General features: G+C 41.9%; 1 long non-coding RNA gene across 1 annotated transcript in view; it reads left to right on the top strand.

Moving 5' to 3' along the window:
- Positions 1 to 22655, top strand: part of LOC146352580 (uncharacterized) — a 37310-nt gene that overhangs the window by 6845 nt on the left and 7810 nt on the right. Inside the window, exon 3 of the long non-coding RNA XR_014787772.1 lies at positions 22468 to 22627. This is a non-coding gene — a long non-coding RNA (uncharacterized LOC146352580). The remainder of the gene's footprint in view (positions 1 to 22467; positions 22628 to 22655) is intronic.

Consider the following 22655-nt stretch of genomic DNA (forward strand, 5'->3'; position numbering starts at 1 on the left):
ACTAGTAAATGTCAACATTTACCAAGTTTTTGATATCACAACATTTTACTTGAGACTCAGGGGCTTCTGTTATTAAATAAGAAAAAAAGGAATGAGAGAGAAATAGTATCTGTTAAAAACAGTTGATTCTTACCATTTTAATTTACATGATAAATTAACCTTTTATACCTCTGTCTCAACTGAAAGAGACCAGGAAATAAAATTCAGTCTTATCAGCATACTCTTTTAATAGCTCCTGAAAAGTGGCGTGTGGGAGGAATTAATTGTTCTCCCTAACTCAGCTACTCATTTCCAAAAAGGAAATAGGTGGTTGCTTTAATATCTTGGCACCAGGCAAACATTTTTTGACAACTAAATTAGGGTCCCAGGAAATAAACTCAGCCTATTATGTGTTACGATATGAATGGACTTTAAACCAACGTCTTTGTATATTAGGTACTGGTATTTAAAATGTCTTCCATTTGTAAATGTGGACAAAACATATTTTGTTCTGTTTTTATCTTCAGATTGGTATGATAGCTCTCACCTTAAGGATTCAATGCCTTTATCATGCCAAACGATCAACAAAAGAACCATGAATGCTGAGAAAGAGTTATATTGGAATTATAATTGTTCATTTGACAACAGCACATAAAAGAACAAATGTAGATGGTAAACTACAGGAACTTTTGTTACCACTACTATTTAGCATATGTAAAGCACCTATAATTTGCATAGTGCTTTACAACCTGTGATTGCCCTCACAACAACGCTGTGACCTGGTTTGCACGAACACTGCACTGCACCATGGCTTATTAGCTGCGTGTCATCTGAACCCTACAACAGGCCGTGGGTTCAGTGTGGTTTGTTAACCACCCCAACAAGCTACCCTTGCTGGGTTCGGACAACATGAGAAGCCTTGTCTGGTGAGGGTAATTATGTAAATCAGCCAGCATGTGACTGGCATGTGCCACCACAGCTTGTTAACCACTTGGTGATCATGCAAACCAGGCCTCTGAGGTGCCTCATAATTATCTAGTTTATACAGTTGGAGTACTTAGGCTGAGAGACAGTGACTTCACAAAGCCACACAGTAAGGTGGGATTTGAATTCCTGTCTCCCAGATCCAAGTGTCACTCTGTCTTCACTAGGCAATACTGGCTCCTCCCCCGACATACACATACACACACACACCTTTTCTGAACAGTCTAGCAAGTGTAACCTTGATCACATGATTGCAAGCGGTAAACTACTGAGCAAGTCTGTTTATGTACGTTGCTTGAGTAGAAGACCACATGAGAATCACCATTGTCAGCTCTTTTGAAGAAAAGCAGTGGAATTAATTCATTAACTGGGAGGGCTGGAGACATACATGATATTTAATTTCTAAAAGTACATCAACATTGTAATTTTCCATCTTCTTTTACTAGAGGAGCAGCAACTTTCTCAATCCTCTCAACCAATCCATCCTTGGTTCTAATGTCATTGTCCATCTTGGAGTATAAAAGATGACACTCTGAGGGCAGAAATGCCTTCTCTTTCTCCTCCAACCAACTTTCACAAAGGTCAAAGTGCCTCATGCACTTTAAATTTGGTGGTTCTTGGACATTCAAGGCAGGAAGATGAAGCAAAGGCTCTTCTACCTTCATGCTGTCCTTCCCTGAAGTCTACAGTACTAGAAAGTGATAGCGGAATGTGGGTACTTGGTTCCAGGGAATGGACAGAATCTACTAAGGATGCTTGAAGATTTCATTCAGTCCATATTTGACAGTGAACTCACCTGATTTGCACCTCCTGAACTAATGTGTAGATTTTAATGCAATTATCCTTCTGATTCTACATTTCTCCATTTTATGATGCAGTTTTTTCAATTCAAAACAACCTTGCCAAAATAAGCATAAAATGTGTATTGCATTATGAAAGGCATATACAAATGCACATTTTACCATAACATCATATAAAATGTTTATAAATTCTCATGCCGATTAAAAATAAATAAATAAATAACCCAAATTAATGTGGAAATGGGACAGAACAGACTTATGAATGAGCAAATGTGAACCTCACATGGACCACAAATAGTCGGATCTGTTCATCCATCTCTACCTGGCACTACCCATCAGTTGGCAATCGCTGCTTTAGTGTATAAGTTTTCAAGTTTTGCCATGCTGTCAGGAGCATCAGAAATATACCCCTTACATTCCCATGTCAGAGGATTCTAGCAGCTATTCCTCATAGAAATGTATCCAATAGTAAGGAGATGTGTGACAACAGAAACTGTGAGTCCACTGGCTTAGGTAAGAGTAGTAGATGAATGTAACTATAAAGTATGTTATAACATCACAGAACAAAGGGACTTTTGAGGGGCAGGGCACGAGGAGTCTGGAGCTTCAACAGACTGGAGCCTAGAGCTTCACTTGCTGGTTTCACTACTGCACTTTCTGGTGCTGAAGAGATGCACAACTTCCAAAATGGAAATAAAGTTTGTATCCTCCCTCTTCATCACAGGCAACTGATGTGGTGAAAATGGCAAGAAAAACTCCAGCTGAACATGAATTTTTGTCCTGCCTACACATATGACTTCTTTGGATCATGGACTATGTGCATAATCTTGTGAGAAAGTTAGGCACACTCCATGAGACCTATGGACTTAACTACACACCTCAGCCCCTTTATTTCACAGAAAATTAAACACATCTACCTTCTCTGGACTGAGCTCAGTTACCCCAGTTGTCAGAATCATGAATACAGAAGACTGCATGCCTGCTGCTGCATTCATGGGGCCCTTGCTCCCGAAGACCCTATCTGGTCTGTCAACACTGGTACAGCTGATCACCTGATAAATGAAATGGAGTGGACACCTGGATAAGGTCCAGCACCTTCCCCCTCACCTTGTAGGTGATCATTTCTGTATCCCGGTTGGTGTCTCTGGAGATCAGAATGCATGCATGCATATGAAATTCAATATTATAATAACTAACTTACTGAGTTTCAGTAATACAATTCTATCTGGAACCCACAGTGCCCCAAGTAACATTTTCTTGTTTAAAAGTTATTTCAGTTGCACATTCTTTGTCAAGGAATGTAGGTTTGGATGAAGTGGTAAATGACTTTTCATGTCAAACAGCCAAGACAGATTTTTTCACAAAATGTATCATGCTTAAGTGGATGAAATCACATTAGTGAATATATTAAGAAAAATGTTACCTTCAGCATATTATAGAAATTAAATAAACATAGCAATTACTAAAGTTTCATTGGTACATTTGGACACTGATAACTAAATAAGGATCACAGAGCAACAGTTTATTGTTAAACTTGGGCACAGCTGAATATGAACTTGAGTTTAAGTTTAACTAGGTAAAGTTAGGGGTGCCAATTTGATGTTTCACCCAGGGCCCTGAAAACTTTGCTGTAGCACTCTGCAAAAGTGCAGATATGTCTTTATTTATTAATTTATCATTTTGACAAGGTACCATGGAGAAGACAAGAAGCACTGAGCTGTTGTAGTATTTACAGAAGCACAACAGGTTCCAATCTTACTTTCACCTACTCACGTCTTTGATCCAGTGCAGACATAACACTCCAAGGGTAGTATCCCATGGTACTCCTACACAGAGTAGTCCCATTAAAGTGAATGGGCCTAGTCTACATAGGACTACCATTGGATACTGCCCCAAGTCTCAAACTTTTCTTTAAGAGATTAGCATGGACTACTTTCTCACCCACTTCTAAAAGATGTGAGTAGGAAAAAGTAACATGAGAATCACTGTAAGTGTGAGAATAAGAGCCATAACAAGTCTGCAATCCTATACACAGTTTTTGTTGTTTATTTGTTCAGTTGCTTCCGACTCTTCGTGACTTCATGGACCAGCCCACGCCAGAGCTTCCTGTTGGCCATTGCCACCCCTAGCTCCCCCAAGGTTGAGTGCGTCACCTCCAGAATATCATCCATCTATCTTGCCCTTGGTGGGCCCCTCTTCCTTTTGCCTTCCACTTTCCCTAGCATCAGCATCTTCTCCAGGGTATCCTGTCTTCTCATGATGTGGCCAAAGTACTTCAGTTTTGCCTTTATATCATTCCCTCAAGGGAGCAGTCTGGCTTTATTTCCTGGAGTATGGACTGGTTTGATCTTCTTGCAGTCCAAGGCACTCTCAGAATTTTCCTCTAACACCACAGTTCAAAAGCATCTATCTTCCTTCGCTCAGCCTTCCTTATGGTCCAGCTCTCGCAGCCATAGGTTACTACAGGGAATACCATTGCTTTAACTATGCAGACCTTTGTTGTCAGTGTGATGTCTCTGCTCTTCACTATTTTATCAAGATTTGTCATTGCTCTCCTCCCAAGAAGTAAACGTCTTTTGATTTCCTGGCTGCAGTCAGCATCTGCAGTAATCTTTGCGCCTAGAAATACAAAGTCTGTCACTGCCTCCACGTTTTCTCCCTCTATTTGCCAGTTATTAATCAAGTTGGTTGCCATAATCTTGGTTTTTTTGAGGTTCAACTGCAACCCAGCTTTTGCACTTTCTTCTTTCACCTTTGTCACAAGGTTCCTCAGCTCCTCCTCACTTTCAGCCATCAAAGAGGTATCATTTGCATATCTGAGATTGTTAATGTTTCTCCCAGCAATTTTAACTCCAGCCTTGGCTTCATCAAGCCCAGCACGTTGCATGATGTGTTCTGCATACAGGTTGAACAGGTAGGGTGAGAGTATACAACCCTGCCGTACTCCTTTGCCAATCTTAAACCTGTCCGTTGTTCCGTGGTCTGTTCTTACCGTTCTTGCTACTTGGTCGTTATACAGATTCCTCAGGAGGCAGACAAGATGATTTGGTATCCCCATACCACCAAGAACTTGCCACAATTTGTTATGATCCACACTGTCAAAGGCTTTAGAGTAGTCAATAAAACAGAAATAAAGGTTTTTCTGAAACTCCCTGGCTTTCTCCATTATCCAGCGGATATTGGCAATTTGGTCTCTAGTTCCTCTGCCTTTTCGAAACCCAGCTTGTACATCTGGCAATTCTCGTTCCATGAATTGCTGGAGTCTACCTTGCAAGATCTTGAACATTACCTTACTGGCATGTGAACTAAGTGCCACTGTTCGATAGTTTGAACATTCTTTAGTGTATCCCTTTTTTGGTATGGGGATATAAGTTGATTTTTTCCAATCTGATGGCCATTATTGTGTTTTCCAAATTTGCTGGCATATGGCATGCATCACCTTGCAAGATTTTAAACAGTTCAGCTGGGATACCGTCGTCTCCTGCTGCCTTGTTATTAGCAATGCTTCTTAAGGCCCATTCAGCCTCACTCTTCAGGATGTCTGGCTCTAGCTCACTGACCACACCGTCAAATCTATCCCTGATATTATTATCCTTCCTATACAGATCTTCCGTATATCCTTGCCACCTTTTCTTGATCCCTTCTGCTTCTGTTAGGTCCTTGCCATCTTTGTTTTTGATCATACCCATTTTTGCCTGGAATTTACCTCCGATGTTTCTAATTTTCTGGAAGAGGTCTCTTGTCCTTCCTATTCTATTATCTTCTTCCACTTCCGCGCATTGCTTGTTTAAAAATAATCCCTTATCTCTTCTGGCTAACCTCTGGAATTTTGCATTTAATTGGGCATATCTCCCCCTTTCACTGTTGCCCCTGAGAGTAAGTCCCATTGAACTCAAGGGGAGCTACTTCTGAGTAGACTTGCATAGGATTGCACTGTAAGTGTACTAACTTGAACACATGCCTGAACGTATTGCACATACTGATACATTTATGTTGACAATAAGTTATAGGTCCAAATTTAGAGAAAGTAATAGTCTCTCCTAAATTCTATTGATAAAAATAGGATTTTAGTTAGTCACAGCAAGCATTTTCTATGCTGATTTCTCTGCTATGATTTCAACAGGACTTAAGTATGATAACTTTCTCTGGATTAGAGTCAGAATATTAACCAACAGTCATATTGCTAAACTTATGGATATTCCAGCAATGATGTGGGTAAAATGTCAGTGTGAATATTAGAAAAGGTTGTGATTTTATGCAGCAGCTATTTGTACTTTATATGTCTCTTTAAAACTGTCAACAGTGAAGGAGGGCAATTTATAATATCTTTTTATTTGCTGGCCCAATAAATTATATTATCTCTGTTGACTACATTTTCATTGTTACCATATGTTCAAATGTTCCATACAGCCACATCATGATCAGATACCATTACTAAGAATACAGAGGGCTGACACACTTATACAATCCTCCTTGGGTTTTGCTGGAGCAAAATCATGACAAAGGCACAGTATTACTGCCAATTTGTTTTGTTATAGATCTATACAGATAAATACCTTTATTGTTTTTAAAAGCAAGTTTGGTAACTATAAGCCACAGTCTCTAGAAGTTGTACATCCTCTGTAGATTCTTGTCCAGTGAATGAATGTATATTCAATGAAATAAGCTCCGGAAGTAAAAGATTTCCATTATGCCAATGTTGCACTTGTGATGTGTAAAATTGCCCTCTCTCACACACAAGGCCTAATGTGTGTGTGCGTGTGCATGCATGCGAGAGAGAGAGAGAATGTGTATGTTTTTAAATAGCTATGTGCTGTGGGAAGAACGACTTTCTTTCACCTGAATTCATCTTCATTAACTGACCCTGGATTCTAGTATTAGGAGTGTATTATTTTTAATGTACTTTTTAGTCTTTTATTCTTGTGCCTTTAAATTGTATTTTAAGGTATTTGTTTTATGATGGTTTTAATTATGATTTTATTTTAAATGTTGGCTTTTATTGTTGTTAGCCTCCTTGAATTCCATTTCCTGGTAGAAAGGCAGGATGCAAATTAAACAAATACAAATCCTACCTACTTTCTCCCGACTTTGAATAATTTTATACACCTCTATCATGTCTCTCTCTTACTAACCTTGTTTCCAAGCTAAAAAGCCCCGCACATTGTAATCTTTCCTCATATCTACAGTATCCTTTCTAAAGCATGGTAGCCAGAACTGTACACAGTATTCCAAGCATGGTGGCATCATTGATTTGTATTAAGGCATTATGATATTGTCAGTTTTATTTTCAGTTCCTTTCCTAATGATCCCCAACATGGAATTTGCCATTTTCACAGCAGCTGTGCACAGGCTCATTCACTTCCAGTTCATTTCCAAAAGCAATTCAAGTTATCACCTTGAAAGTTTTGAAAGGGTTTAGGATCAGAATATATTAAGGACCATCTCCTCTGTCCTGTATAGTCCTGCCCATCCCTGCATTCAGCAGCAGGTGCCTGTGTATGTTTCCAAGCAGCAGCTGAGCATGGGAACAAGGGAATGAGCCATCTTAGTGGAAGTGGCCAGGTTGTGGAACTCCCTGCCCCGAGGGATTAGCCATGCATGCTCCATCACTGATAATCTTCTGCCATCAGTTAAAGCAGGGGTGCTCCCTTTTGTGCTTCGATGTGCTCTGTTGTTGTTTCATTTTACAGGTAGTTATGAGTCTAATCTATTTCTCTTGTAATGTTTTTTAACGTTGTGAACACTTCAGAGTGGAGTAGATAGGTGGCATAGAAATCTCAATAATTAAGGATATTGTGAAGCAAAGGTAATGTGTAGTTCTGGCCTGAACATGGAGGGCTGAAAGGGAAAGACACAGGCTGCTATACACACTTATGTGTGAGTAAGTCCCACTGAACTCAACAGGACTTACTTTTGAGTAGACATGTATAGGATTATTCTGTAACCTCATAGCTTAATTATGTTCTAAATCCAATAGAACTGGGTATTCCATATACCTAGAATTAATCATAGGTTTTTGCTTCTGACATGTGTAATTGTCCTTTTGTTTTTTGTCTCAACCGTAACACTGAGATCTGACTTGGCATTTCATTGGATATATTACAATTCTTAGACTGTTGAAATTAGTATTTCACAGCAACCATCTGTGGTGCAGTCATCAGAGCCCTTTTGGGAAGCAAGGAAAGTAATTTCCTATAAATCCACATATACTTTAGAAATGAGAAGTGAAATCAACTGAAACCACCATTTGTTTGCCCTAAACCAAGATTTCCAGATACTAATACCAATTCCTTGTGTAAGCCTAAGCCCCTGTAGCTTGAGATTGAACAGCAGATAAGTACAGCTTTGGAACTTACTTTTCTTGTTTCCTAGCGCCAGTGTTATTGAAATCAGCCTAGTGGCATGCATACTATGTCATTCTTCCTTTCTCCTATCCTTGCCCTTTGTTATACGCACCATTTGGGGTCAGGGAGTGGGTGGACATGATCATTTTCCATTGTTAATCTATTTCTGTTACATATAAACATATGCACAGAGATATTTAATGAAATAAACTGAAAATATTGCTTACAAAACAAATGAAAAACCACCTCTTGTACAATAGCAGAGAAAGGTGTCTTAAGATACTGTTATCACAAACTAGATAGTATTTATTTATTTAATTAATTTATGTCCCACCTTTTTGCCCAAAAAATGGTGGTCAAGACACCATTATTTAATACAGTTTAAAAAACAAAGCCTTAATTAAAACATAACATAAAAACAAATATGTTAAAAACACAATTACAAACATGATAAAAGAAATAAATAGCACCGACAAATTAAAAACCCCTTCAACAACAGACCAGCTTATAGGGATGTACAAATCCCTTACCTGGTTCTGGTCAGGGCATCCACTGGGGGGGGAGGCGACACATTCCTCCCCCCCGGAATCCTTGATGGGGGGGAGGCAATCCAGTCTTCCCCCCCGGAATCCTGCCCTGCCGGTTCCGCTCCGCGGCCATGCCACAGAGCCACCAGCCGGGCCGATCCACAGCAAGGCCTCCAGCTGCTGCCAGACTGGTGCAGACACAAATGGCGTCCTGTGTAGGGGATGCCATTTGCATCCCTACGGTAGCCTGTGATAGGCTACATAAATATTTACGTAGCCTATCACGGCTAAAGCAGGGACGCAAATGGCGGCCGCTACGCCATTTGTGTGGCCACCTTTACCGTGATAGGCTACATAAGTATTTACGTAGCCTATCACGGCAAAGAGCAGGGGCGCAAATGGCATAGTGGCCGCCATTTGCGTCCCTGCTCTTTGCTGTGATAGGCTACGTAAATACTTACGTAGCCTATCACAGCTGCCTGCAAGCATGCAAATGGCGGCCACTATGAAGGCCGCCATTTGCGGCCGCAGCAGCCTGGCAGCAGCCGGCTGGAAGACCAGCTGCCGCCACTGCCGCCACCGGAGCCACCCCAGGTAAGCTCTGTCCCGGGGGATTCCACGGGGTGGTGGGGGGCCATTCCACGGATTCCGGGGGGCCAGATTCTAAAGAATCCAGCCTCACTGGAGTCCGTGGAGGAATTCTCTGACATCCCTACCAGCTTATATGCCAAAGGCCTGCCTGAATTTTTTTTTTTACGTATTTGTCTGCTGGCAGAAGGACAATAGAGAAGGAGCCAGCCTAGAGATCTCCGTTGCTGGGAATTCTGGTTCTTTTTAGACTCAACAGAGTTCTGCAGCATGTATAACTCGATTGTGTTTGTGAGCCAAGCTGTGGGCTTTTCCCTGACTTTTTTTGCACATTTCCCAAACTTTTTTTGCACATTTTTTCCACCAGTTCCACAACTTGCACAAATTTCTGAGAAATTTGCACAAATCACAGCCAAATTTGTGCAAATTTGGCTGTAATTTGTGTGAATTGCTCAGAAAATTGCACAAGTTGTGGAACTGGCGAGAAACAAACATGAGAAATGCCTGGAAAGTCCGCAAACTGGCCCGATTCACTGTACACCAAGTCAGACACTGCAGTGGGAACCAAAACGAAGTCTGCAGGGCCAAACCTAGGAATACCCATCAAACTCCACCACTCAGACAAATTTCTCCAACATCCCAGGGCCAACCTAGCCTTCCTCAGCAGAGAGTTCCAGAGCTTGGGAGCAGCCTGAGAAGCTGCTCTCTCACATCCCCACCAAATGTGCCTCCAATGGCAGCAGTGCCAAGAGAAGTGCCTCTGCTGAACACCTGGACCGGCCCATACGGGAGAAGGGAGATAGTCTGGTCCCAAACCACATAGGGCTTTACACGTCCAAGATGTGTAGGATTGAGGAATTCCGCAATCTTTTTTTTTAAGTGTGGGAAGTACCTAAAATTTGCAATCTTTAATTAAAAGTTAAATCCATTAACCTCTCACACTACATTGGATGAAATTATAATTGGCTATACTTAAATTAAAGCGCAATCCTATCTAGATAGACGGCCGCCTCCAAACTCGGAGGCAACCGCCTATCCAAAGAAAGGCAGGGGAAACATGGAGGGGATTGTTCCCCTTGCACTCCTCCTGCCCTGCTTTTTCTGCTAGACAGGCGATTGTGGCTGTCTAGCCGCGGGAGCACAGAGCAGGGAAGGAGGCTGCTGTACAACACATAGGATGTGTCGTACAGGCAGCTATGCTTTCCCCACCCTGAAACACCCCCAGCCACACCCCTTTCTGGCTGCTCTGCACTCCTCTTGCAAGCATGGAGGATGGGGCTGTTCCACTTTGCCTCTGAGGCAGCACGGAAGTGAGGGGAGGTCGGTTCTCTGGGAACTGACCTCGGAGCACGGGCTCCGAGGTTGGTTCCCAGATAACAGCATATCCTATGACCATCTAGCCTAGGGGTGAGCGGATCACTCACCCGGTTCCGGTCTGGGGCATCCACTGGGGGGGGAGGCAATCCATCCCTCCCCCCCGGAATCCTCCCTGGCTGGCTCCACTCCATGGCAAAGCCGTGGAGCCGCCGGCCAGGGCCAGCCGCAGCTGGACTTCCAGCCGCTGCTGCCACGCTGCGGACACAAATGGCGGCCGCTACAACAGCCATCATTTGCGTCTGTGCCTTAGGCCATGATAGGCTACATAAGTATTTATGTAGCCTATCACGGCCTAAGGCACAGATGCAAATGGTGGCCGCTACAATGGCCGCCATTTGCGACCGCAGCAGCCCGGCAGCAGCCGGAAGATGACCTGCTGCTGCTGCCGCCACCGCCACCGCCACATCTGCTGCTGTCGCCGCCAGGTAAGTCCGTTCCAGGGGGAATTTCGGCGGGTGGCGGGGGGGTAGTCCATTCCGCCACAGACTCCGGGGGGCTGGATTCTTTAGACTTAATGGAGTCCATGGTGGAATTCTCCAACATCCCTAATCTAGCCACTGTCTAGCAGCCATAGATTGCTCCCTTAATAACTTAGAAGGCTCCTGTGACTCACTGGTGTGCTCTAGACCCACCCTTTGGCTATCACTTTTATAGCAATCAATAATTGCAACAACCACCATAAAAAGAGCATTAATTAATTTATGAGGTGGAGGAAATAGATCCAACGAGGCATGCAGATATACTGAAAGACATAGGCACTTCCAAAAAGATCCAGTACTGCCTGCCCAGATAACTAATTTGTAAGATTTAAACCATGCCTGTAAATGCCCGCTACTAATAGGCCACCCTCTGCTTACTCATGATTTTGCTTTCGGAACAATGGAAAGATAAAGCACAAGAATGCTGATTCGATTTTTATGCTCATCGGTATAGAAAGTGACTACATCTCTCCACCTCTGCTATTGTCGTTTATTAGTCTGCTCCAGGTACATGCAGCTCTGTCTAGTTAAGGGTCAGGATAGCAGAGAGCTGCTCAATTGGAATTATCTAGTTTATCCCCCCTTCCTACCATTAGGTAGAGTGAGGCAGCTGCCTCAGGCGGCAGATATTGGGGAGGATGCAGAGCAGTAGCAAGGTGTTGGGGGGTGGGGTGCCACAGTGTGTGTGCCACACTACCTGCCCTGTCCTCTCTAAGCTAGCCTCCTGTCCCATCAACAGTGTTGAAGTAAGATTCAAGTGCCAATCCAGTTGGCCTTCTTCTTTGTGGAATTGGGTGAGGGGTGCCATCTTGCCCTTTGACTTAGGCAGCAAAATGTCTTGAGCTGGCCCTGATCCCCTTGTTGTCATTTAAGCTTGACCAGGAGGATCTGGCTCCCCAGGTGGAAGAAGTCTGCTATCCCTAACTTAAAATGTGCTGAATTCTCTAGCTTCCCACAGTTTGATAGCTGCCTTTATTAGAGAATTCTTTGCTTCTAGGTATGTTGATGAACATAATCATTAATTTGCTGGTGCCAGGGAATAAAGCGGATATCTTTTATTATGACTTCTGTTGCTGTAAGGACAGCAAGTTTTTGAGTTACATACACCACCAGAGGCAGTATTAAGTGTTAGGTCATTTGTTTCATTTAAAAAGAGAAGCCATCCTGTGTTAAACTGATAGCCAGCTTATGATAGGCATATTTGTTTCCACATCAACTCCTATAGTTGGATAATGGTCTAATGTGAACAGAGATAATGATCCATGATGACTGACATTAGAAGTTTCACACATTCAGGCTATCTAATAATATCTGCAATTATCCCATTTATAACTTAACCTACAATTCTGCTAGGGAGGGTGACGGTTACTTCGCGTAACTTCACACCTTATATTTTTAATGTGTATCCATAAAATGTTTTATGGTGAAATAAACAGTTGCTTAGTTTTTGATTTTAAAAAGAATCATAATTGTATCTTTAAAATGTGCCCTAGTTGAATTTGACTTCCTTTCTTTCTGTCACATTTGCCTCTAATTACACTAACTCTGAATATGTCTGAGAAGGTGAATTATTTCCTACCACACCAAATTTTCTTTAAGGGTGCAATCTTATGGCTGCTAGACAGCAGCTAGATGGCCATAGCATTGTTTGGCTTTGGGGAACCGACCTCAGAGCCCATGCTCCAAGGTTGGTTCTTGGGAAACCACCTCCCTGCCCCCTCCCCTGCCGCCTCGTAGGTGGCACGGATTGTCCCTGGGCTCCACGTTCCAAAGAGCAGCACAGAGCAGGTGTTCCCTGGGGCAGGGAGGGGTGGGGAGCATGGAAATGCTGGTACAACACTTCCTATGCGTCATCTGGCCTCCCCTCCCCGCTCCAAAGTCCTGCGGCTAGACAGCTGAAATTAGCCATCCAGCCGTGAATGCAGGGTGGCCAGAATGTGGAAAAGATCCGCTCCCTGCTCCATCCGCCCTACATTGGATAGGCGGTTGCCTCTGAGTTTGGAGGCGGCTGCCTATCCCCATAGGATTGCCCCCTAAAAGGGTGTTTGGAAAAGTGTCTCATGGGATGCTTCTAGCTGAGGCTTTTATCGTTTAATTGTCCTGCCTCATTCGTGAAATTTTACAAGGGATTGTCTTCCATTTCTAACCCTCCCACAGTTCCTTCTTCCCACAAAAAAATAAGGAGGCAAATCTTGTTTTGCCAAGATTTAAAACTCATTTCTAAACTTGATTATATTTTCATTTCAAAGGAAGCCTGGAGGAGAGTTACTGATGTTAATATAGGGGTGGTGACTATGTCTGACTACATCCCTGTCTCAGTGGAAATGCAAAAAAAAATCTTTGTCATGGAGGGCATTCTCCTGGAAATTCAACTCTAACTTGCTTGCTTCTGAAAGCTTAAAATAGGTTCTTATTCAATATTTTCAGGAGAATGCCACCCTGACATTGAAATGCACATTTTGTGGGACGCTATGAAAGCTATTATAAGGCAGCACTGTATATCCAAGAAGCTAGTTTTCTGAAGCGAATGCATCAATCTGATACCCAGATAATCCTGGATGAAATTAAACAACTTGACAGGGATTTTAAGTTATCAGGAGATCCAACAATTGAGTTTGCATTAATCAACAAATGGGCAGAGCTCCAATCTTTGGGGACAGAAAAAACCTATGTATCATTAGCCTACCTTAAGCAGCATTCCCCTTCATGGATCACTGCCTTGTTGTGGCGAAGGGGCTTGCATAACTCAGTGAAGCCATAAGCTATGCCGTGCAGGGCCATCCAAGATGGACAGGTCATGGCAGAGAGTTCTGACAAAACGTGGTCCACTGGAGAAGGAAATGGCAACCCACTCCAGTATTCTTGCCAAGAAAACCTCATGGAACGTATCACAAGGCTAAAAGATATGACGCCGGAAGATGAGCCCCTCAGGTCGGAAGGTGTCCAATATACTACTGGGGAAGAGCAGAGGGTATTTCCAAGTAGCGCCAGAAAGAGTGAAGCAGCTGGGCCAAAGCCGAAAGGACACTCAGCTGTGGATGTGTCTGGTGGTGAAAAGAAAAACTGATGCTGTAAAGAACAATATTGTTTAGGAACCTGGAATGTAAGATCAATGAATCAAGGTAAGCTGGAGGTGGTCAAACATGAGATGGCAAGATTGAACATTGACATCTTGGGAATCAGCGAACTAAAATGGACAGGCATGGGCGAATTTAATTCAGGTGACGATCATATCTACTACTGTGAGCAAGAATCCCTTAGAAGAAATGGAGTAGCACTCATAGTCAATAAAAGAGTGGGAAAAGCAGTACTGGGGTACAATCTCAAAAACGATAGAAATATCTCAGTAGGAATCCAAGGCAAACTATTCAACATCACAGCAATTCAAGTCTATGCCCCAACCACTGAGGCCGAAGAAGCTGAAGTTGATCGGTTCTATGAAGTCCTACAACACCTTCTAGAACTAACACCAAAAAAAGATGTCCCTCTTCATCATAGGGGATTGGAATGCCAAAGTAGGAAGTCAAGAAATAACTGGGATAACAGGCAAGCATGGCCTTGGTGTACTAAATGAAGCAGGACAAAGGCTAATACAGTTTTGCCAAGAGAGCCAGTGTGGCGTAGTGGCTAGAGTGTTGGACTGGGAGCCCAGAGATCCGGGTTCTAGTCCCCACTCGGCCATGGAAGCTCACTGCGTGACTTTGGGCCAGTCACAGACTCTCAGCCCAACCTACCTCACAGGGTTGTTGTTGTGAGGATAAAAGGGAGAGGGGGAGGATCATGTAAGCCGCCTTGGGTTCCTTGCAAGAGGAAAAAAGGCGGGGTATAAATGCAATAAATAAATAAATAAATAAATAGAACACGCTGATCATAGCAAACACTCTTTTCCAACAGCACAAGAGGCGACTCTACACATGGACATCACCAGATGGTCAATATCGAAATCAGATTGATTATGTACTTTGCAGCCAAAGATGGAGAAGCTCCATACAGTCAGTCAAAACAAGACCTGGAGCTGACTGTGGCTCAGATCATGAGCTTCTTGTTGCAAAATTTCGGCTTAAATTGAAGAACGTAGGGAAAACCACTAAACCATTCAGGTATGACCTAAATCATATCCCTTATGAATATACAGTGGAGGTGAGGAATAGATTTCAGGGATTAGACCTGATAGACAGAGTGCCTGAGGAACTATGGACAGAGGTCCGTAACATTGTTCAGGAGGGAGCAACTAAATCCATCCCAAAGAAAAAGAAATGCAAGAAAGCAAAGTGGCTGTCTGATGAGGCTTTATAAGTAGCTGAGGAAAGAAGGGAAGCGAAAAGCAAGGGAGAAGGGGGAAGATATATCCAACTGAATGCAGAGTTCCAGAGAATAGCAAGGAGAGACAAGAAGGCCTTCTTAAATGAACAATGCAAAGAAATCGAGGAAAACAAGAGAATGGGAAAGACTAGAGATCTTTTCAAGAAAATTGGAGATTTCAATGGAACGTTTTGTGCAAAGACGGGCATGATAAAGGACAAAGAAGACAGGGACCTAACAGAAGCAGATGAGATTAAGAAGAGGTAGAAAGAATACACAGAAGAACTATACAGGAAAGATCTGAATGTCCCTGATAGCCATGATAGTGCGGTCACTGAACTTGAGCCAGCCTTCTTCGAGAGTGAAGTCAAGTGGGCCTTAGGAAGCATTAGTAACAACAAAGCTAGCGGAGATGACGGTATTCCAGCTGAGCTATTCAAAATCCTAAAAGATGATGCTGTTAAAGTGCTGCACCCAATATGCCAACCAATTTGGAACACTCAACAGTGGCCACAAGACTGGAAAAGGTCAGTTTACATTCCAATTCCAAAGAAGGGCAATGCCAAAGAGTGTTCAAACTACCGTACAATTGTGCTCATTTCACATGCCAGCAAGGTTATGCTCAAAATCCTACAACCTAGGCTTCAGCAGTATGCGAACCGAGAACTACCGGAAATACAAGCTGGGTTTCGAAGAGGCAGAGGAACTAGAGATCAAATCGCCAACATTCGCTGGATCATGAAGAAAGCAAGAGAATTCCAGAAAAACATCTATTTCTGCTTCATTGACTATGCTAAAGCCTTTGATTGTGTGGATCACAACAAACTGTGGCAAATTCTTAAAGAGATGGGAGTACCAGACCCATCCTGTCTCCTGAGAAACCTGTACGAGGGTCAAGAAGCAACAGTAAGAACCAGACATGAAACAACCAATTGGTTCAAAATTGGGAAAGGAGTACGACAAGGCTGCATATTGTCACCCTGCTTATTTAACTTATATGCAGAGTACATCATGAGAAATGCCGGGTTGGATGAATCACAGGTCGGAATTAAGATTGCTGGGAGAATTATCAACAACCTCAGATACGCAGACGATACCACCCTAATGGCAGAAAGCGAAGAGGATCTAAAGAGCCTCTTGCTGAGGGTGAAAGAGGAGAGTGCAAAAGCTGGTTTGAAACTCAACATTCAAAAAACAAAGATCATGGCATCTGGTCCCATCAATTCCTGGCATATAGAAGGGGAAGAAATGGAAGCAGTGACAGATTTTACTTTCTTGGGCTCCAAGATCACCGCAGACGGTGACTGTAGCCATGAAATTAAAAGACGCTTGCTCCTTGGGAGGAAAGCGATGGCAAACCTAGACAGCATAGTAAGAAGCAGAGACATCACCTTGCCCACAAAGGTCCGTCTAATCAAAGCTATGGTTTTCCCAGTAGTAATGTATGGCTGTGAGAGCTGGACTATAAAGAAGGCTGAGCACCGAAGAATTGATGCTTTCGAACTGTGGTGCTGGAGAAGACTCTTACGATCGCCTGGACTGCAAGGAGGTCAAATCAGTCAATTCTAAAGGAAATCAACCCTGACTGCTCATTGGAAGGACAGATACTGAAACTGAAGCTCAAATATTTTGGCCACCTAATGCGAAGAGAAAACTCTCTGGAAAAGACCCTGATGCTGGGAAATATTGAAGGCAAAAGGAGAAGGGGACGGCAGAGGATGAGATGGCTAGATAGCATCACCGATGCAATGAATATGAACTTGAGCACGCTCCTGGAGAGAGCGGAGGACGGTGTGCTATGGTCCATGGGGTCACAAAGAGTCAGACGACTTAACGACTGAACAACAACAACAAGCAGCATTATGAATCAGGAGATACATGTTCAAAATTACTGGCTAATGCTCTTAAAAGAGGCTGTCAAGAAATCTGATTCTGGGGATCAAAAATAGCAAAGTGATATGGTTTTTTATTATAAACAAATTAATAAGGAATTTACTGCTTTCTATTCAAATTTATACGCGTCTGTTTCCCCAAGCTTAAATAATATACAAGCTTACTTAAGTTGTACTGAAAACCTCTTTCACTTCAACATATATCCTACTTAAACCAACCTATATCTGAAATGGAGGTTAGTGAAACCATTAAGAATCTAAAAAATGGAAAATCTCCTGATGACGATGGTTTCACAAGTGATTTTTATAAAGCCTTTTAAAAGGAATGAACACTGTGGTTTGCCAAGTTGTTTAATAAAATTTTAGAAGGGGGAGTTATACCCAATACATGATGTAGATTGAAAATAATAGTGTTACTAAAGCCTGACAAGCAGGGGCACCATTTGAGAGGGGCCCACCTGGGCACGAGCCCCAGATCTTTTTTGAGCTGTGCCCCAGATCTTTTGAGCTGTCCTAATTGCCATTTTTTTACATTTTCCCATTGACTTGCATTGGAAAGCAGAAACGGCCATAACTTTTTTAGTTTGTATGATAAATACATGAAAATTGGAGACCTGGTAGCACCCATGGAGCTGATTGAACCTGCCCAATTTTGGATAGTTAGGTCCAGTGGTTTTTGTGCTAGTCACAGGTAAAATTTGCTATTCAAAGCAAAGAGAGATACTTTTTTTGTGTGCTTCCACATAAGTGCATAGAGTTTGGGGACCTGTCAGCCCCTTTACAGATGACTGAACCTGCCAAAGTTAAGACAGTTAGGTCCTGTCAAGAGCGCCCCAGCTGCCTCTTTCAGTCTACTCCAATAGCTAACTCAAGACACAGACAAAAGGATTCTTTTGTCTGTGTCTTGTCATGTTTTCCAAAATGTCATGTTTTCCAAAATGCTGAATTGGTGTCTGAGTTGAAGTGGGGTGGGGGGATCAGTGCACGCTTCGTATGTATGCATGTATGTAATATATAAACACACGTAAGCACATGACATGCACCCCACACACACACTCTAATATATGAGGTGCGCTTAGACTTGGAGAGAGAGAGAGAGAGAGATGCAAATTTGTGTTATGGTCCTGTGCCCTGGATCGTTTAAGAACCTAGCAACGCCCCTGCTGACAAGAACCCCTGTTTAATGGAGTCTTATCACCCAATAGCTCTTAAAAATCAAGACGCAAAATTATTATCAACAGTGATGGCCAAAAGGCTGAACCTATTTATGGAGGAGGAAAAGATGGAATAGATGCACAATGCCTTTTGACTGGTAGTACCAGGAGCACTCATGTTCGTTACTTCACTGCAACTCAAATGCCTCCTTTGAACATCAGTAATGTTTTTCTTCTTTTTTATTATTTTTCAAAAGAAATTAGAAAAACACATTAACATTGATTCAAAATCTCTCCCCAATCCCTCCCCCAACTTGAAGAATTTCAGGTTCTTCCCCTCCTTTATTTTCTGTTTGTGTTCCAGGGTAATATATTAATTCATCCTGTTTCATTCATTTATTTTCTACTTTTCATGAGTCCCACAAATTTCTATAAGTTTCTATGAAGGTTATTTTATTTGGATCTTTTTTCATAAAGCCTATATATTTTTGCCAATCCTTCTTGAAGGTGTCTCTTTTCTTTATTCCTCTGTGCACTCTTAACTTCTGTGTCAACTTTTCATGTATTGCTATGACCCAGATTTTCTTTTTCCACAAAGGTATTGTCAGCATTTGGGCTGTCTTCCAATTACTTGCAATTAATTGCCTCCCGGCTGTCAACAAAAAACCAATTAATGTTTTTTCTCTAATCTCTCTATTTTCTTTTACAAACATATTAAATAAAGCTAATTCTGGTGTTTTAAAAATCTCTTGATTGGTAATTCTTTCTATTTCTTGAAATATTTTGTCCCAAAATTTTCTAACCCTCCTACATTCCCACCAGATATGTATTTGAGTACTGTTAATTCCACATACTCTCCAACACAAAGGTGAGAGATTCTTATTCATTTTTGTTAACTTCACTGGTGTCAGATATCACTTCTGAACCAACTTTAATTCACCATCTTTTATTTTAGTAGATATTACTTGAACAGGAAATCTATCTAAAAGTTGTTTCCAGTCTTCTTCCTCTGTCTTCTCTTCAGTATTTCTTTCCCATATTTGCTTTACTGTTACATCCCCCCTTATCTCCTCTTTTATCACAATTTTATATATTGGAGTTATTATACCCTTATCTCCTCATTATTATCTATCGGTTTTTTCCCATCCTGTTAAATCCCTTTCACTTTGCCTTGTTATCCTTCTAATTCTTATAAATTTACTGATTTGTAGCCATACTAACCATGACATTCCCATACTTTGTACACAATTATTCCATATTTCTTGTATTATAGGGTTCTGCTCTTCATAAAAAATTCTCATTTGCGTCAATCTTATTTCTTTGAACTTATTTTTCTCTACTGCTTTCCCTTTTATATCAAACTCCGGTTGCAGCCAAATAGGTGTTAACATTGAAACCCCTGGCATCAGTTTCTCTTTCCTAAAGTTCCATACTTTTAATAGTCCTTTTATTGTACTTCCATTGTTTATTATTTGTAGCTTTATATACTGCCTGGAAGGTATATAAAGGTGTTCCATCCAGGCATCAGCTGAAACAGCAAACATTTACCACAGCCGAGTCGGACAAGCATGGAATTAGGCAACCAGCAAAGGAAAAATAACACAAAACAAAAGAAAGCAAAACAAACCCGAGTTGTCAGCACCAAGATACCTAACTTATTTGCTGTATGTATATCCTGCCTTTTCCTCCATGGATCCCAAGGTGGCATAGATGATTCTCCTCCTCTCCATTTTATCCTCATAACTGTGAAGTAGGTTCAGCTGAGAGCCAGTGACTACCCCAAGGTCACCTGTGAGCTTCATGGCCAAGTGGAGACTTGAACCTGGGTCTCACTGGTCCCATACGTAATAGTGTCCAGGCCTGAGTGTTTCCCACAGAGGTCAGTCTAGAAGCCAGCCAATGCTTGATGAATTCATAAAGAATATGTGAATGTTGAGAAAGTTTCTTGGACAACTGAATGGTTTATAATGGAACATTAATTCCATTATAAGGCCAACACTTGGTACACATGGCCAACACTTGGTACACATGTTTGGACTGATACACAGATAATTCAGTATAAATTGACCTTGCTGCTAAGTATAAAGAGAGAAATATTTGCCACTGAAGATGTAGATTCATATTCCAGGTGTCTGAACAGCAATTCTAAATGAGACATTATAAATGTTTTGCAAGAGACATTTTTTGTTCTTCATACTGGTATTCATAATAGCGCTTTACTGCTGGAAGCATCCCACTATAATAGAAAATATATGAGTCACTGAAGCTGACTGAGGGCTTCTCCACATTGGCAAGAATCCCATAGCATTACTAGGGCTTTGTCTTCCAGAGTCTTCATGGGTTCAACACTCGGCACAATATATGCACTTCCCACACACAAACTCTTGTTTTTGCTGGTTTCCTTCATTTATACCACCAGCAGATGGCACAGTTTTATTACACAATTTCGTTTTATTACAGCATGGGTTTTATAAAATGGCAGATTCCTGTTTGAAAACGGCAGGAGAGGCATCAGAGATTGATGACAGAGGTTGATCTACATTTCTTGAATATTGCAGAGAACAAAGGATACCCAGAGGTCTGAGGATCATTAAAGAACCAGGCATGTTTAAAGAAAATGAAGACTTCAATCAAAGATGGTGTGCTATATTAAACAAATGTTCTTTAGATTTAACGATTGTCCATATTGAGACAGCTTCAAAGGCAAACCAAGAGTTACAAATAACTATCACCAAAGAACAAGAAATATTAACCAACAAAGGCACAGACTCTTCTTTTGATTCAAAGTTTGCCAATTTGGATAAAGAGTTAAAATGGTTCCATGATGAACTGAAGGAGTACAAGTGCAAAAAGTTCTTAAGAGATAAAGGATTATTTGAATAACTGGGTTTATCCCTGGCTATATAAGACCAAAAGGGTCATTTTTGACTGTTCCTTTAATAATACGTTCACAGACTCCATTGAGTGGAATACTTCAACAGAAGTATGGGGTGTGCTATGGCCCCAGAGATAGCCAATTTCTACATGGATGATTTTGAGAAAAAATATGTATTTAGTGAACTTGTGGAGGTCTAACATCATTCAATGGTGGACCTACTTGGCTCTGCAAACAAACCCTGCATTACTTTCAAAAGGATTAAGAACCTGAAGGATTGCCTGGTACGTAGTAACACTCAGTTACGAACAAGGCCATCTCAGCCGGTCCTTCCTGGTGCCACAGCACCTAGGGGGCATCATCCATGTGGCCATTGTATAGTCTGCAAATACACCAAAAAATGCCAGATGTTTATGAACCCACCAGACAAGGAAACATATGAGATCAAACAATTTTCCACCTGCAGGAGTATACCTGTAGTCTGTGCTATTAAATGTGCCTGTGACAAAATTTATGTTGGCCAGACACAAAGGCCACTCGAGAAATGTCTGAGTGAGCATTTCCACAACATACGGAACAAGAGATCAGGTGCGCCCTTAGTCATTGTTCACAAGCGCACCAGTCCATAGAGGGGCTCACCTCCTGGGTAACAGAAAAATGGACCTGATAATAAACTGCTCCTCAGAAGTGAAATGTTTTGGATTTTAAAGCGTGGTAGTGTTTCTCCCATAGGACTGAATTAAGATGTTGATTATTTACCATTGTTGTAAACGGGATAATAGTTCTTTACGTTTTTCAGAATCAGGAAAGCCAGAGAGGAGTTTTTGTTTGCCTTATGTAACATCAACGTTTAAGGCCAGTGTAGCCAATTAAGGGCTTTTTATCCAAATGATTTAAGCTAGCCAATGGCACCCTTTCTGCTAATACAAATGGATGAGGTTTGTCTGTCTTACATTGACTACAAGATAAGGTGAGTTTGTGGGCATTAAGCAAATAACTTCCTGGGGAAATTATGGCTCACAAGATTACAATACTTTTTGGTGAGTCTAGGATCGTTTATATTTGGCACAAAAAGCAAGGGAGTAAAATGTAGTTAGGTTGTACGTCAAACAATTTTTTAGTCTGGACATTCCTAACCTCTCTTCCCTTCTCTATTTGTCTTCCAGGTCATAGAATCATAGAATAGTAGGGTTGGAAGGGGCCTACAAGGCCATCGAGTCCAACCCCCTGCTCAATGCAGGAATCCAAGTCAGAGCATCCCTGACAAATGGCTGTCCAGCCTCGTCTTGAAGGCCTCCAGTGTGGGAGAGCCCACCACCTCCCCAGGTAATTGGTTCCATTGTCGTATTGCTCT

Source organism: Heloderma suspectum, chromosome 2 (genome assembly GCF_057233095.1).
Source record: "Heloderma suspectum isolate Gila_16-S chromosome 2, 16-S_ref, whole genome shotgun sequence".
Taxonomy (NCBI): domain Eukaryota; kingdom Metazoa; phylum Chordata; class Lepidosauria; order Squamata; family Helodermatidae; genus Heloderma; species Heloderma suspectum.